Genomic DNA, 14,499 nt, shown 5'->3' with positions numbered 1-14,499 from the left:
CTTGCCATTCCTTCCAGGACTGGTGACATTGAATCTGCAGGACTGACTGCGCTCACTGCCTGAATTATCATGTTCAAGCCCTTGGAATTGAGATTGGAAAATGCCCTTGTCATGTTGTGCCAGTACCCACTGACTGTCATTGGCCCGTATTGATTGTGAATACTCCACTTAGCCTTCGAAAGGTGACCGTTTGGTTAAAGTGCATTCGGTGTGTTTGTCATAAAAAGCTGGAGGGTCCTGCAGGTGTGACATTGATGTAGCATGGTACAATATGGCAACATTTCCCCCTCCTTGACTGACCATTGCTGGCAAACGCAACAACTGCCTGGCTCTGTATCAGCATTAAGAGGGAAAACAAGGCAGAAATACTGTGAACTTGTAAATTTTGAATGAGGTGGTAATGTGCAAAATAGGAAAACAAGCAGAGATACCGTGGGCATCCAAGTAGGTGCAAAGGACAGGGTGATGGGGGTGGGTGTGTGTAAGCATGTGTGAATGCTAAGAAAGCAAGCTGAAAGATGTGAGGTGCACCTGCTCTGATGCATGAGATGGTGCCTGTCATTGCATGCAAACTAGCCCAGCTGCAACATTGCAATGGTGCACTCCAAAGTGCAGTATTTAAGTGGTGAACTATATTTTAAATGAGTCGAAGAAATACTATGTTGATGTGTTGATGCTGGTAGTGTTGGATGCCAACATTCTTGGGTGATTGCTGCCCATGAGCGTGCCCTGCAACACCAGGGAATGCTTGCCAAGATAGAGACCCCAAGGAGCAAGCAGCGACCTGGAACCAGCAAGCACCTGCTCCGACTATCACTGTCTAGTTTCCCCATGGGAGAACAAAAGATTGCCCACAAGTAGTTCTTCTATAACGTGATGGTTGTGTTATTGTGCAACCATGCATTATATAAAAATTGTGCATTAGAAACATAGCTTAAAGTGTTGGTGATGTAATTGCATTTTAAAAGTTTATGCTGTAGAAACTGTCCCCAATCACATTCACGTTTATGAAACACGCGTTATAGCAGAACAATGTGTATTAAAAAAATAAGAATAGATAATAATGAGATGTCAATGCACGTTAATAGACCTCTTGCTGCTCACTCATATGATTTTGTTTTCTCTGATCAAATCTTCATGTCAAAAAATTCATTTTTCTGACTGAATTGCCATTGCCCATGTCTGGAAATATTCTGCCCTTGTTTTCCCGATGGCAGGTTCATGTTGTGATATTAAGTTCTCAGAACCTTTCAGACAGTTTGGCTTTCCTAATCTCCATTGTTTGGAACTTATTTGCATTCATTAGCATGTCATAAGTACTCATTAAACCCCAGAATGCTGGAATCACTTTCAGGAGTGCAATTTTGTTTGACAAAAATGGGAACTGTGTGTTAACAAATCTGATTAAATATATATATGTGTGTTTAAGCGTTAGACTGTCTTTCAATCTCTGGTGTATATAAACTATAACAATTATTTATCTCTTTCCTAACCAAGGCATTTTTGTGTGAATGTTTACGTTGCTGGAGAGAAGTGTCTCCATGTTGATTAGCTCACAAAGACTCGGTCATATGCAGTCTGGTTAGTTGTTGAAAGCTTAATGTTAGGGGTGAAGCTTAACCAGGCCATCAAGCCAACCCAAGTGAGGCAGTCACACTGGCTGATGTCAGCAAAGCTAACAGGAGCATGTCAGTGCAATTGAACTCAAAAGGCGATCTTTTGTGAACCTCTCCTTGTCTCCATGTAGGCCTTTCGGGGAAAAGCTATCAGGTGTGTGCTTCTGATGTAATGAAAGGTTCTGATGGTTCAGGGGCTACTAAGTGTCATAGTAACTTTCCTGATAGATGTGTGAGAGGCAGTATCACTTTGGTGTCAGTGGTACTACGTCGGTAGATGTAATGATATGATGGACATTGATTTCACACGAGGCATCATATTTGGCACCCAGTTTGCTGTGTATCAGTTCTCTGTAGTAGCACTATTAAAATTCTAGCTTACATTCCTGGGTGCACAAAACATTGAGTAGACAGCAGTATGTACACGAGTGGAGAGCAGTGGATCATTCATTCTTTTGCAGCACTGATGACAGGTTCTCTTGGGCTGTTCATGGATGCCAGCCTCTACAACCATCTCTGTTCAATCTACCTTTTCCCTGTTCTGTGTGTCTCTCTCTCTCTTTATTTTTCTTTGCTCCTCTCCCTTTCTTGTTCTTATTCCTTTGTGAGGAAGTTGTTCTGTAGAACTGCATCCGTGTCTTTCAAAGATCCCCAGGCATGTAGTTGCAAGTATGAAACATTAGGTGGCATTTGTAGCAAATAAGGAATGGTGGTTTCTCGAGAGATTCCTCTACTCTGGCACTGAATTGAACAGGGAAAATTGCAAAACCAGCTAATCTTTGCCATTGGTAAGCCACGTTTGTGTAGAAATCTGCTTTTAAGTGTGTATTAGCTACAGTTTACTTAAGACTGCTATTTTTGTTTTTAAAAATGTTAACAGTTATCAGTTCACTTTTAAAGGCAAGAGACCGAGAAATAAAGTATTTTGTACCTTAGCGTAGGTCGATAAATTTTCAACTTTCTTGTGTTTGCACTTGCACTGATTTAAAAAGAAAACAAGTTTTTCTAGCTAGAAGATAGTTTGTGAAAGGAATTAGTCTGTCTTCTGTATTACCAGAAACTGGGAATGCTCAATGTCTAAATTCAAAGCTGTTGTCCTTTTTGAACTTACATTTGGTTTTCAAATATCTGTCACCATGATTTTAGAGATGTTTCTTTATAAATAGCCCATGCATAGTCTCAAAAACAGAAAATCCCACTCTTAATACCTGAAAAGATGGCAGAAGCACTATCCTTCCAAAGGGAATTGAATATAGACACAAAAAAGAGAAATTTGCAGGGCCATGGACAAAGCATGGCATTATGTGGGTAGCTCAGCTTGGCACTGGGATGCAATGGACAAAATGGCTACCTTCAATGCTACATGAATCTCTGAAGAAATTATGATAACCCATTACAATTTTGAATATCTCTTAATTTTTCCTGCTCCAAGGAAATCCGTTCCAGTTTCTCTAGCGCTCCCTGCCCTTCCTAATAACTGAAGTTTCTCAATGCTGGTATAACTCCAGTAAATCTCCTGTAAACTTTCTGCTAGGCCTTGGCAGTTTTCCCAAAGGATGGTGCCCAGAATAAGATGCGGTACATTACATGAAATTTTGCCAGTTACTTATATAAATATAATATAAGTTTCTTGGTTTTGTGCAATCTGACTCCATTAACAAAGTCACATGCCTCATAATTTTTAACAATCTTTATCAATTTGTCTGGCCATATTTAAAGGTTTGGATTGTCAACACCCAGATCTGTCTTCCTGCATCCCCATTTTAATTACATTAGATCTTCTCAGTCTTCAAAAAGTCACACACCTCCATATATATTTAATTTTCAACATGTTTGTACATTTCACAAATTTATGTCCACTCTCCCAATGTTTGCTAATATCATTTTCATTGTTTTCACTATTTCCCATTTTGAATCAGCTGCAAACTTGCTATTCTACTCTTCACTACCTCTCCTAACACCACACTAGGCCAGGCGATCAATATATATGAGAGAGAATGTCTAAAAGAAACTCGTACTTCCCTCTAGTCTGTAGAACACACACCACCACTATTCTCTGCTTTTCACTTTATCTTTGTAGGCAATGCTAAATCCTTTTCTTCTCCTTCCTAGAGATAACAGGATTCAGACATAAAACCGTCTATTGGTTGGGGTCATAGTTAGCACATAAGAATGGGATTGGGGTTGTTGGTGGTCAACTTGTGTTTTGTCACAGTTCCAGGACATCTCTGTAGGAGGTCCTCAGGGTAGATGTTTTCTTAACAATCTGTTTAGAGAGATAATTACACACCCAGCCTCCTCATTCAGAGGTAGGCACACCATCACTAAGCCACAAGAGCCCTAGTTCTTCAGGGCAGTGTCCTAGGCCCAACCATCTTCAGTTGTTTCATCAATAACCTTTAGTCCATTGTAAGGGCAGATGTCAGGATTTTCACTGATGACCTCTGAAGACTCAGCTGAATGAGAAGAGGTGTCAATGGTCATGGAGGTGAGATGGAAAGTCAGAAAATCCCTCTGCAGGTTGGCGAGAAGTAATCAAAAAAGATGCGAAGACATTATAAATGGAAAGGGAGATATCACTGGCAAACCAATCAAATTTATGATGAATTATCATCTTTGGACCAGATAGATTACACGCAGGCATATTAAAAGAAGTTAGGAAAGAGATCATCACTATTTTTACATTATAGAGCTGTCCATTTACAAAGAGAATTGTAACAGCTGAGCATTGCAAGAGCTGAGCATTTTGTTATTCTGCCTTCTCTGCTGCCTTCACTGTTGAAGAGGGTGGGAAGTTAGCTCAGCGATAGCTACTTACTGAGAGTCCACATGTTGAATCTTTTCGCCGTACAATGCACAATAGAATAGCAATGAGGCTGGAATGAATTTCTTTTTACATTTCAAGTGAGAAAACTAAGACTGAAGAACATTGTTACATATTGATTGTTCCAGTCTATCAGGTGCAGCTTAGTGAATCAGCTTAGTGCATTTTCTTTTTAAAAATTGTACCAAAGTGCATTTGAAGACAATAGGAGAATTCAACTCTTGGGGAAAAAACGAGTACTGATGTAATTACAAACAAGGGATGCATATTTGGCTGAAGGTAAGTAAATAGAAGAAGAGTCATAGAGTTATAGAAAAGTACAGCATGGAAACAGACTCTTCGGTCAAACCCATCCATGCCGACCAGATATCTCAACTCAATCTACTCCCACCTGCCAGCACCCGGCCCATATCCCTCCAAACCCATCCTATTCATATACCCATCCAAATGCCTCTTAAATATTGCAATTGTACCAGCTTCCACCACTTCCTCTGGCAGCTCATTCCATACATGTACCACCCTCTGTATGAAAAAGTTGCCCCTTAGGTCTCTTTTATATCTTTACCCTCTCACTCTCAACCTATGCCCTCTAGTTCTGGACTCCCCACCCCCAGGGAAAAGACTTTGTCTACTTACCCTATCCATGCCCCTCGCATCCAAATCATTTATGTAAATGATAAAAGGTAGAGAACCCAGCACCGAACCTTGTGGCACTCCACTGCTCACAGGCCTCCAGTCTAAAAAACTACCCTCCACCGCCACCCTCTGTCTTCTACCTTTGAGCCAGTTCTGTATCCAAATGGCTAAGTTCTCCCTGTATTCCATGAGATCTAACCTTGCTAATCAACCTCCCATGGGGAACCTTGTCAAACGCTTTACTGAAATCCATTTAGATCACATCTACCACTCTGCCCTCATCAATCCTCTTTGTTACTGCCTCAAAAGCTCAATAAAGTTTGTGAGACATGATTTCCCACGCACAAAGTCATGTTGACTATCCCTAATCAGCAGTCCTCACTTTCTCCTAGTTGATTTTAACCTACTGCGAATCCCCTTGCAAGGATGCCTTTCTTGAAGAAGCTCTCTTCCTCCCTCGCGCTTTTCCAGCAACATATTTTTCAGCTCTGATCTCCAGCGTCTGCAGTCCTCACTTTCTCCTATCTCTAATCAGTCCTTGCCTTTCCGAATACATGTACATCCTGTCCCTCAGGATTCCCTCCAACAACTTGCCTCCCACCATGGTCAGGCTCACTGGTCTGTAGTTCCCTGACTTGTCCTTACCACCCTTCTTAAACAGTGGCGCCACATTTGCCAACTTCCAATCTTCAGGCACTAGTGACTATCGATGATACAAATATCTCAGCAAGAGGCCCAGCAATCACTTCTCTAGCTTCCCACAACGTTCTAGGACACACCTGATCAGGTCCTGAGGATTTATCCACTTTTATGCGTTTCAAGACATCCAGCACTTCCTCCTCTGTAATTTGGACATTTTGCAAGATGTCACCATCTATTTCCCTACAGTCTATATCTTCATATCCTTTTCCACAGTAAATATTGTTACAAAATACTCATTTAGTATCTCCCCCATTTTCTGTGGCATCATACAAAGGCTGCTTTGCTGATCTTTGAGGGGCCCTATTTCCTCCCTAGTTACCCTTTTGTCTTTAACATATTTATAAAAACGCTTTGGATTCTCCTTAATTCTATTTGTCAAAGCTATCTCATGTTCCCTTTTTGCCTCCCTGATTTCCCTCTTAAGTATACTCTTACTGCCTTTATACTTTTCTAAGGATTCACTCGATCTATCCTGTCTATACCTTACATATGCTTCCTTCTTTTTTTTAACCAAACCCTCAATTTCTTTATCATCCAGCATTGTAAGTAATCTCATCTAATATTACATTCCCTACACCTACCAGCCTTTCCTTTCAGACGAACAGGAATATACTTTCTCTGGATTCTTGTTATCTAATTTCTGGAGTCTTCCCATTTTCCAGCCGTCCCTTTACCTGCGAACATCTGCCTCCAATCAGCTTTCAGAAGTTCTTGCCTAAAACCGTCAAAATTGGCCTTTCTCCAATTTAGATCTGGTCTATCCTTTTCCATCACTATTTTAAATCTAATAGAATTATGGTCGCTGGCCCCCAAAGTGCTCTCCCACTGGCCCCTCAGTCACCTGCCCTGCCTAATTTCCCAAGAGTAGGTCAAGTCTTGCACCTTCTCTAGTAGGTACAGTCACATACTGAATCAGAAAATTTTCTTGTACACGCTTAAGAAATTCTTCAACGTAAATTAGAATACAGGTGTTGGTCAGGATTCTAAGACAAAACTAGAACATAAGCAGAACAATCTTGTTCAGTGAAACTTGCAATTATACAGATGGATAGCACATTGCATGATATATCCATCTTTTTGCAAATGTTTTTATTATCCTATTTCAGAGATAATATCAAAAGACAAGATGCATACAGTTTAGCTGCAACTTATTTTTACAATATAAATTCAACAGAAGAAACAAATTAAAACTGATAAAATACAATGCTCTAAACTTTTAGTAAACCCAAAAACAGGCACAGGATTTGTGAGGTGTGATTAGCCCATGCACATTCAAAATAATGCAGGCAACATTTAAAATTCATCATCATAATGGTCAGTAGAATGTAATCAGCATTACTGATTAACATCACTTAACATTTACGTTGCAGGGGATTTATTTCTTCATTAGTTGTCAACAGAATGTGACTACACTGGTATTTATTCACTATCCTTAAGTGTCCTTGAGAAGGTAGATGTGGACCACCTTCTTGAAATTTGTAGCCAATGAGAGTTGAGAATAACCACAGTGTTGTTAGGAATGGAGTTCCAGGAGTTTGACCCAGTGACAGTAAAGTAAAAAGCAATATAGCTCCAAGTTGGGATGGTGTGTGTCTTGAAGCTAGTCTTATAGGTGGCAGCAATACTCACATGCTCATGCAGCCCTTGTCCTTCCTGGTTGTGTAGGTTACAGATTTTGGAAGGTGCTGTTGGAGTAGTCTTGGTTAGTCACCTTGTAGCTGGCATACAATGCTTCCGCAGTTTGGTGATTGTGGAAGCACCACATGCTTAAGATGGTGGATGGGTATCAATGGCTTTGGTACCTTTGTCCTGGATAGTTTTAAATTCTTGAATGTTATTGGATCTGCATTCATCCAGGCAATTGGACAGTATTCCATCACACTCCTGAGTGTGCCTTGTAGATGGTGGACAAGATCGGAGGAACTAAGAGGTAAATTACTCACCATGGAATGCCAAGCTTCTGACCTGGTCTTGTAGCCACAGAATTTATAGCTGATCCAGTGGGATAGAGAATACGTTTCAAATCATGATGCTTGATGCTGTTTATGCAATGTGTAATCAGTATTGCCTATGAGACCCTAGCACTAAGGGGTGTGCTGATACTAATGAGCAAGTGAGATTATCACAGAATGCATTCAAACATTAAAGAAACTTTCCTGTCACTGTTGGTATAGAGTAATATTAGAAATCAACCTTTCCAGTTTAAGCCAAAATGCTATGCCTGTGGGAAAATTGGGCATATCCAAACAGCATGCAGGAATCATAGAATCCCTACAGAGTGGAAGCAGGACATTCAGCCCATTGAAGCCACACCAACCCTCCAAAGAGCATCCCACCCAGATCCCCCCTCTGCCCACACCGTATCGCATACCCTATCCCTGTAAACCTACAGCATTTACCTTGACATCCTTGAACACAATGGGCAATTTAGCATGGCCAAACCCCCTAACCTGCACTAATCTTTGGACTGTGGGAAGAAATTGGAGGACCCAGAAGAAACCCATGCAGACACGGGTAGAATGTGCAAATTCCACACAGACTGTTGCCTGAGGTGGAATCTAACCCCATGTCCTTGGCACTGTGAGGCGACAGTGCTAACCACTGAGCCATGTGCCAGTCCCAGTAGTGGAGTAGAGGAAGTAGTAATGCTCCAGTTATGTATCAGGTCAAGGCTATGTTAGATCTAAAGCTAACTCAATCATCTTATAGTCCTCAAAGAAGAATTCAAACAAAGTGTGAAGACGTTTTCAATAGTATGTTATAAAGGGAGAAAATCAAATCAAATATACAAAAAAAAATCAGATCTTTGTCCCAGCATGATTATGTACATGTATTATAAAATAAACCAAGGAAGAGATAATCAGAGACATGATTAAAAATATAAGCTATTCATAAGAAAATGGGATTGTTGTATATTGTAAGAGCTTAATATTTTGTTATACCACCTTCTCTGTTAGATATGGAAATAGAAGCTGATATTATTGAGCAGAAGGTCAGAATGCCAGCAAAAACATGGAAGAGGAGAGTTATTGGGCTGGAGATGTAAGTCCAGTGCCCACAGTAGAAATAAAGTCAGAGGTTTGCATTTTATTTTCATTTTTGATAGCACTGCGGCTGTGACTGCAAGGAGAGAAAGAAATCTGAGATGGTGTAGATTAAGCTTGTCTCCTTTGGTATTCAAGAGTCAGTATTCTGCAACTGTTCAGAGATAAACTGTTCAAGGAACTTGAGCAGCGCACAGCTATTGCTCCAATGAAAACAGTAACAAGAATTATTTTGGTATCCAAAGGTAGATATGCATATTGACATATTGGTGAAAAGTTATCTCTCTGAATGAGAAATGATCCAAGCAGGATTCCTTTCATTTCATAATCAAACCCCAGAAATAGTGGAATGTGTACGTGTTGATTTCTTTGAATTGAAATATTTTAGGCAATAGGTAGATAAATGTATCCATGTTCAATATTACAGATACTAACACAACTGAAAGTTTGAGTAGTTGATTCACAACTTACGTTTTGCCGAAAGAGTTTGAGAAATGTCTAAGCAAGAATTAAGTCAAACACTGAAAAACCACCATATCACCCAAATCCAACAAGTGTGGGAGAAAGAGAGGACTACAGGTGCTAGAGATCAGGCAGCTTCCGAGGAGCAGAAGAGTCGACGTTTCGAGCATAACCACTTCATCATTCCTAATGTAACGTCGATTCTCCTGCTCCTCGGATGCTGCCTGACCAGCTGAGCTTTTCGAGCACCACACTTTTTGACTCCAAGTGTACAGATCATGAAGGTGTTTTGCAGAACCATTTGATACTAACACACTTGGCAGTAATTCCCATGTTTCTCTTTGAAGTAGGCTAGACAATTTTCTGTTCTTTGTACAGAGTAACCCCCAAGTTATTTACTTTGTCTTACTGTTTCAACACTCACCTAAGACATGAGTCACTCTTCTGCCAATGTTTAGAGGGATACTGTTCATGGAACCTCAAGAACACATGTCTCGTTCCTAGTCCATGTCACACAGATCCACCCACAGTGTTGTTTGGCAGGGAGTGCCACGAGTTTGACAAATCAACAAACAACAGTATAGTTCCAATTTAAGGCATTATGTAACAAGCAGAAGATTAATCTTTTTGATGTTTTTGTTGTTCTAGGTTGTAAGAGTGCAGGTTTTGAAAGAGTCTTAGCAAATTCTGTTAGTTTATCTTGCATATAGAGTCATACAGCATGGAAATAGTCCCTTTGGCCCAATACATCCATTCACAGTTTGGGAGAAGATTTGTAGCTCGGGTGCTTGTTGTTGTGGTTCTGTTCGCCGAGCTGGGAATTTGTGTTGCAGATGTTTCGTCCCCTGTCTAGGTGACATCCTCCGGCATTTATAGTGATTTGTATCTGCTGCTTCCGGTTGTCAGTTCCAGCTATCCGCTGCAGTGGCCAGTATATTGGGTCCAGATCGATGTGCTTATTGATTGAATCTGTGGATGGGCGCCATGCCTCTAGGAATTCTCTAGCTGTTCTCTGTTTGGCTTGTCCTACAATATTAGTGTTGTCCCAGTCAAACTCATGTTGCTTGTCATCGGAGTGTCATCTATTAAGGATAGCTGGTCATGTCGTTTCGTGGCTAGTTGGTGTTCATGGATGCAGATCGTTAGCTGTCTTCCTATTTGTCCTATGTAGTGTTTTGTGCAGTCCTTGCATGGGATTTTGTAAACTACGTTGAAATCATTAAAAACACAGAAATAGAGAACACACACCGGATCATCAACGCAACACTCACAGGAATCCGATTCACTAGAGAGGAAGAAAAGGACAACCAACTCCCGTTCCTAGACATGATGGTACAGAGAACACCGAATGGAGAATTCACCACAAAGGTATACAGGAAAGCCACACACACAGACCAAGTCTTAAACTACGAAAGCAACCACCCCAATACACACAAAAGAAGTTGCATCACGACACTGTTCAAAAGAGCCACAACACACTGCAATACACCAGAACTGCAAAAAGAGGAAGAAGAACACCTATACAATGTATTCGCTAAAAACGGATACCCACGCAATTTCATCAACAGATGCCTAAGGGAAAGACAACAGAATGAGGACATGCCACAACCCAAAGGACTAGCCACACTACCATACATCAAAAACATTTCTGAACTGACAGCCAGACTACTGCAACCACTAGGACTCATAACAGCACACAAACCAACAGCCACTCTCAGACAACAACTCACCAGGACGAAGGACCCGATACCCAGCATGAGCAAAACCAATGTAGTGTACCAAATCCCATGCAAGGACTGCACAAAACACTACATAGGACAAACAGGAAGACAGCTAACGATCTGCATCCATGAACACCGACTAGCCACAAAACGACACGACCAGCTATCCTTAGTAGCCACACACTCAGATGACTAGCAACATGAGTTCAACTGGGACAACATTACTATTATAGGACAAGCCAAACAGAACAACCAGGGAATTTCTAGAGACATGGCACTCATCCACAGATTCAATCAATAAGCATATTGACTTGGACCCAATATACCGGCCACTGCAGTGAACAGCTGGAACTGACAACTGGAAGCGGCAGATACAAATCACTATAAATGCCGGAGGAAACATCACAGGAAACATCACAGAAGCGCTTCACAGGAAGCTCCCAAGCACTGAGCATGAAACCTAGACAGGGGACGAAATGCCTGCAACACAAATTCCCTGCTCGGCGAACAGAACCACACCAATACATCCATGTTGACCAGGCGTTCTAAACTGAATGAGTCTTATTTGCTGCATTTGGCCAACATTCCTCTTAACCTCTCCTATATATGTACCTGTAAATATCTTTTAAATGTTTTAATTGTACTCGCCTCTACCACTTCCTCTGGAAGATTGTTCTACATACACATCACCCTCTGTGAAAAGTTTGCCTGTCATGTCCTTTTTAAATCTTTTCCTTCTCACCTTAATTCTATAAATCTGTACCCTGGAGGTAAGACCTTAGCTATTCACGTTATCTGTTTCCCTCATGATTTTATAAACCTCTATAATGTCACCCTTCAGCCTTCTAGGCTGCTAGGGAAAAAAAAGGTCCCAGTCTATAGTACACACTGTTGCCCCTATATGCTTTGGAGCATTCAAATTAGGAGTAAATGTAGGCTTCTTTACTGATCTGATTGTGGCCTCCATTCTGCACTCCTAAATGTTCCCATACTCCTTAGCTCTCTTGTCAATCAAAGATCCATCTACCTCAGCCTCAAATGTTCAGTGAACATGCCTGCAGTGCAGTCTGGGGAAACAAAGTCCTCAGATCCACAGATCAGTCAGAACAATGATCCCCTCATCTTGTGTTAAATGAGACATCACTTATTTTTAAATCAAGTCCTTTAGATTTAATTTCTTCCACAAAGAAAAATATCTTCTCAACATTTGCCTTGTCAATTCCCTACATGATTTAATATATCTTTCAATTAGATCACCTTTAATTCTTCTAAACTCAAATGGATACAGGCCAACAAGTCCAACTTTTCCTCTTAAGATAATCCTCTTATTCCAGAAATAATTCAAGTGATACTTTTTAAGAACTGTTTGTAATACTATTATGCTCTTTCTCAAGTACTGTAGGGAGGCCAAAACTCTACACAGTTCTCCAGATATGGTTTCAGCAGCACACATTGTAACAAAATCTCCCTACTTTTATTTTCCCTTTGCAATAAACAATTTAATTTGCCATTCAAATGCTGATAGTGAAGAGCGTGAATGTTTAGGGTGATGGATACAAAGTTAGTCAAGCGTTCTACTTTTTCCTGATGGTGTCGATCAAGTTGAGATTCATTTGCATTGCATTCATTTGGACAAGTGGGGAGTACTTCACCTGAATTGTGCCTTGTAAATGGCAAATGTGCTTACACCTTACCTCGATGTGATGTTTTTAGCCTGCTCTGATATTTGCAGTGTGTAAATGGCTGCAGTTATGTTTCTGTTCAATGGTGAGCCTGCTTTGTTGATGATGGAGGATTCAGTGATTGTAATACCATTGAATTTCAAGAGGCAATAATTGACTTCGCTCTCATAGGCATGATCAGTGCCTGGCTCACATGGTATGAGAGTCATTTGTGGCTGTTCAGTCATAGAATCCCTACAGCGTGGAAGCAGGCCATTTGGCCCATTGAGTTTACACTGACCCATTGAAGAGCATGCCACCCAGACCTACCCTTCTTCCCTATCCTTGTAACCCTGCATTTCCCATGGTTAGTCCACTTAGCCTGCACACCCCTGAACACTATGGGCAATTTAGCATGGCCAAATGACCCAAGCTGCACAATTTTGAACAAAGGGGGAACTAGAACATCCAGAGGAAACCCATGCAGGCATAGGGAAAATGATGTAAATAAATCAAATCAAAAGGAAGTTCCTCTCCAAGCAGGCCCCTGCTTGAAGTAGATCTAACCCAGTAAAGAATAAACCAGTCAGTCTGGGCCTCCCTATGGCAACTTCACTCAGTCTGTGATTCCATGCTGAATTTTCTTCAGCATCGTGCTGGGTTCGGGTCCTCGCACCCAGAGCTGTGAAAGGGGTTAAGTGGACTTTGTCTTATATTCTCTTTTCTAAAATTTCATCTTTTTTCTTTATTATATTATTGTAGAAAGAATGTTATTCTGAACTTTTTATTTCTTTATTTTTCTAATTTATTACTATGATTTTGTATTTTTGAAGGTCTGTAATGCTGAACTTTAATTTCTTTTTCCCTAATTTGTTTTCTCTAAGAATTTGTACTCGAGAATCCGTATCCAATCCCTTTGTATCTAAGATAATGCAGTAATGTGGTGACTTGTAAATATTTCATTGTACTCATGTGAGTATATGTGACAAAGCTAAATTCAAGTACCTGTGTATTGCAATTACAGTTTTCCCAATCAAATACCTGTGGTGTTAGTAGACGTTACAGTTTTATTTCTATCGCATGCATAGCCCTTTGTGAAGGTTCTGCTTCACGGACTAGTTTTCTTTTAGGAATTTTATAAAATAAGCCCCTTAAAGCAGAGACCAGCCTTTGATAAATCCTCATCATTCTCTGATCCATCATTGAACTCAAAACTGCTCTGCTCTTCTTGAAGGGATATTGGGAAGCAGGTGATCATCTGTGTTTTGATGTGTCATCAGTCATGTGATCAGCAGTGTAAAATGGAAGATCTGTTTGGAAGTGAGATGCACATAGGATGCAGAGGTTAAAGTAACGAATACAATATATTTTAGTGACAAGATAGTCCACCTCTTTAAAAGGTAAGGGATTTAATAGATTTCTGTTTAATATTGGTGTTTGGATAAACAGAAGCTGAAAATATCCATGTTTATTTGTGCCTACTCACAATGAACTGCATGCAACTATATCAGTGCTTTCTGCTTCTATTAAACGTAGCTACTACTTCATATATTAAATACTTTTATTTTCAAAGTTCTGTTAGATTCTCTATAGATTCACAAGTAAATTGCACATTGCATTTGAAGTAGTTCGTTAAAGGTAGCTTATTTTATCTGAAACAGATGTTAATATTTTCCGTATTATATTTGTAAAGCTGTAATGTGTGTAGCTTTATATGCTGGATTATAATAGACTACCAAGATTTAATGAGAAAGTATTGTCCTTTGCATGTAGAGTACCAACAATAGAATTGCCGATGAAGTATCTTTCTGATAACCACTTAACTGGTATAAG

The 14,499-nt window shown here is 40.3% G+C and overlaps 1 protein-coding gene across 5 annotated transcripts in view; it reads left to right on the top strand.

Moving 5' to 3' along the window:
- Positions 1–14,499, top strand: part of LOC132823845 (protein prune homolog 2-like) — a 134,675-nt gene that overhangs the window by 24,998 nt on the left and 95,178 nt on the right. The window lies entirely within an intron of this gene.

The sequence above is a fragment of the Hemiscyllium ocellatum genome, chromosome 2 (genome assembly GCF_020745735.1).
Source record: "Hemiscyllium ocellatum isolate sHemOce1 chromosome 2, sHemOce1.pat.X.cur, whole genome shotgun sequence".
Taxonomy (NCBI): domain Eukaryota; kingdom Metazoa; phylum Chordata; class Chondrichthyes; order Orectolobiformes; family Hemiscylliidae; genus Hemiscyllium; species Hemiscyllium ocellatum.
The sequence above is the reverse complement of the archived record's forward strand: the minus strand, read 5'-3'. Positions and strand labels throughout refer to the sequence as shown.